Source organism: Octopus bimaculoides, chromosome 2, assembly GCF_001194135.2.
Source record: "Octopus bimaculoides isolate UCB-OBI-ISO-001 chromosome 2, ASM119413v2, whole genome shotgun sequence".
In the NCBI taxonomy this organism is placed as follows: domain Eukaryota; kingdom Metazoa; phylum Mollusca; class Cephalopoda; order Octopoda; family Octopodidae; genus Octopus; species Octopus bimaculoides.
This window is the reverse complement of record NC_068982.1, coordinates 103,744,433-103,748,740: the sequence shown is the minus strand read 5'-3', so window position 1 is coordinate 103,748,740 and position 4,308 is coordinate 103,744,433.

Sequence of the window (4,308 nt, the reverse complement as noted above, 5' to 3'; positions counted from 1 at the left end):
GTATATATGCATACGTTTAACACAGCAGCATGGTCCCGTAGCTGGAAGCGGTAATTTAATATGGATCATGAAATTTTAGTGGGGATAAAGAGATATTCTTCGTAGTCGCTCGACCTGCTGAGAACAGCAACTAAATATCCCTTATAACGCATCCTAACGTCTTTAAACTAAAAGTCGAGTTTGATCAAAACAAAAAAAAAAAAATAAGAATGCCATACGTGAAATGCCTTTGACCCTCGGTTTGCTTCATGAAATCTGACCCAGATGTAGGCAACAACAACAACAACAACAGCGTGGGCATGGAGGACTTCTAGAACAATATATTTCTAAAGAGGAGTGATTTGGGTTTGTGGTGAGAGCCGAATTAGGAGTATCACACTGTTGACGTGCCGTAAGAAAATAAGAAATTACTTCAAGTAGGTATAGGTGCAATTGCTATGCAACTAACTAATGCAGGGAAGTATAACGGCGGCATATTAGGCAGATGAAGGAGGTAATTCCACAATAGACCCAAAGTTGTAGTGTGGTGGTCAGTGACTATTCGCAAATAGGACGCTTAACTTTCTTTTTATGTGATCTTGGATGTTTGTACATGTAACAGTTGTAACATCCAGATCGTCATTTTGGATCATATTTGAACTTCGTACAGTATAAGAAACTGAACAAAAGTGTTGTAGTTGTTGATCTTGGACAGGAAAAGTAACCTCCATGGTACAGATTTAGACATATTTAAGAATATTAGGAAACAGAGTTTTGTGTGCGTTTTGTTGCAGAATAGTAAGAGTTAGTTAGATTTCCTTAATATGAACGGTAATTATATTTTTTTGAATTTGAAACAATCTAGGCAGAAAACATTGGATAAATGCAATCCTGCGTTTATTACGTCTTAGAAACGATGCAAGAGTTGACTTGCGAATAAATCACAACAATATCAGATATAACAACTCAGAAATTTGGTAAACAAGACAGAAAAATTACAGACAATAAATTTCTAGCATATACATGAATTTTCGTATTTTTAAGTAAACCGGTTAAGATAAATAAAATAGTGACAGGATAGGAAGAGATTTCAGTAATTTATCATTATCACTAACAACCTCCTCCTTATCATGCCCTGTAATCGAGAAGATTGCACCAGGTGACCAAACAATACTCCTCTACACTTCAGCATTTTATATAGATTGTATCACCTTCATCACGCTGTCCAATGACAGAAATGGTCATTGCTCAACCGGTATATATTTATTTCTTTATTGACATCATGGTCAAAGTTTAGTTGGTACGTATTCGACTTGACAGTCTAACCTTCTTTTAACAACGTTGAGTTGATTAACGACCTCGGTTATATAAATCCTCTTTTCTGAACATCGTAATTGATGTTTAACTATTAAATGCCATTTCTCTACTACAATCCGATACTAAACATTTCGGTGTCTTCAATTTTACGCTGACTGAAAGGCTGAAAGTGAGTTATGACTTTCTCCAGGCGAACATCTGGATTTGTACCGGAACGAAGATCACTTCTATTGAAATCTAGAATACCCTGTAATTTTGTCATTTCTTTGGTTAGAAAATTATTACAAAGTGGCGACAAAATCATTGAAAAACTACGAACAATTAACTATAAAGTGTAGGTCTCATTATTTTATCTCCAAGTACATCAACAACAGCGAAGGAAAGCCTTAAGATGAAAAATGGGTAGAAGTAGAAAGAGAAAAAGAAAATAAGAAAATAATAGACATTAAACAGGAAATTGAAAAAGTAAAACAGCATCAGAAGGTTTTGGGGACAATTGCCCACAGAGAAATTACTCCCTTGACAATTGCCTCCAGAACACAACCGGCCCCGGATAATTGCTCCCTTGAAATATTTAGATTAGATATGTGATGTGAGTTGTAACTGTGGTGTAGGTTGAAGTTGGGGCGTTAGATATAAATTGTAGCCCGTGCTATTTTGTTTAATGCAGAGCCGAATGGTTGAGATTCGCTTCGCAATCATGAGGTTTTAAATTCGATTTCACGACTTGGCATTTTAGACAACTGTCTATTTCTACAGTCTCAGGTCTTACCCCCCGCCTTGTAAGTAAAACTGGAAGGACGGACTCTGTGCGGAAGCTCGACGGTTAGACTGACTCCTTGCTACATACCGCCACGCTAACTTTCCCTGAGAATTACGTCAAGAGTACACGTAACTGTGGAACATCGAGCCAATTACAAGTTAATTCAATGAGTAGGTCTTTCCGTTAATCGAACTGTTGGATCGCTCATCGTGGAAACGGACGGAAATCCATTTCAATAAGACTCTGAATATAAGGTTGAAAGTTATTGACGAAAACAAGCACATGTGTAAAAGTATTCATCAACTCTCATGCATACATGGCAGAACACACACACACATGTATATATATATATATATATATATATACCTGTATATATGTGTGTGTGTGTGCATGTATATATACCATGTGCGTATATGCATGTGTTTGTATACGTATGTGTTTGTACATGTGCATGTATGTACGTAGCATGTATATATATATATATATATATATATATGTATGTATGTATATCTATATGTATGTATGTATGTATGTATGTATGCATGCAAGCATGTATGTATGTATGTATGTATGTATGTATGTATGTATGTATGTATGTATGTATGTACGATTAAATGACTACTTTCAGTCGTATAAAATCCATGAGTACTTATACACAGTCATACATACACATAAATACATATAACATACATATATACAGAAATAGATAAACATACATGCTTATGTTCATTCACATATACATACATGTTCAAACCATTAATTGCGTTAAATATACTTCTAATGACGTTCTATAGACAGTTTCGATGTAATTGTCTCAGTTCAGACATTTTCTTTCGCTGCCATCTCAATTCAATATATAACTAACGGAAGATCGATTTACCAAATAAATATTTACAATTTTCATAATTTTCCACCGACAACATTGAATGAAATTCAGAATATTAATTAAAGTTATACATCGTTGGAGAAAAGCTCAAAAAAACAACATAATGAAAAATATAGAAACCCTTTTGAAATATTTCCAATATTTTTTCCTTAAAAACAAAAGAGCAGGTAGGGAGTCTGAAATGAAATTTTAGAAGCTGAAACGAAATTTAATGAAATATTAAATTTTTCATCATTTCGATTACAAATTTGGATTATATTTTATTTACCCATTTATGTATTTATTTACTTTGATTCCATTTCATGAAAGTATTCCGGTTGTATTAATTTAAAATTTCGAACAAAAATAAAAAAAGAAAAGTACTAAATTTCGAAGAAAAGCTAATGAAGAAAAAACTGTTAAAATAGCTGATTCGAAACTTCATTTCCCGAGACATCTGGCTAAGAATAGATTGTATTCAATCATTTAACAATATGAGCCGGGTCAACGAAAGAAGCCTCTATGGAGTCCCTCTTCGCACGAGAAATAGAAGACGAACATCTCTTAAATAACTTCTTAATGTCTTTTCAGAAATGAAGGATACGCCGTGTAAAAGAAAAACACGGTATGTTGACAGCTGAAGCAACTTTGATAAATAACAACAATATGATAAGAATAGGTCTAACACTTTAATCTTCTCTGTTATTTACGTGAGTGTTTCATTTTCATTACTCATCAATTACAACTAACAAGAATAAAAGCTAATGAAAGTTATTGCTTACAGTAATCACAACATTAACGGCATTTAAAATTGAAAAAAAAAAACATTTCTGAATGCAAATTTTTAAAATAAGGAATTAACAAAAATAAGTAAATAAGTAATATTTGTCTTGAAAAAGTATCTCTTATAGACATATAGGGATCTTTTCAATCTCAGTCACAGATTTTTTAATTAGTTTTTTTTTTTTAACTAAACAGTTTGAAACTTCGGATACTGGTTGAATGTGTCACGTAGAACACTGTTTTCTCTTAACGTTTTTGACAAAATTTTGTATCTTAGAAGTAATTTCGTGTTAAAGTTATGGAAGAACAACAACTTCCGGGTCATCGGGTCAACTGTTTTGGACGCTGCATACATACATGTACGTAAATATATAGACACATGTATACGTATACACACACACACACACACAACAATACATACACACACATGCAACTTTTAGAACGCTGAGGAAAGGAAAGACAGGTGGGTGTGAGGGATACATAGCTTTAAGGAGGGAGGGGATTGTAAAGTTGACGACAGTTTTTCATGCTGTCCATCACACACACACATACCCACACAAACACACCACCACTCTCTCCGTTCTCTCTCTCTCTCTCTCTC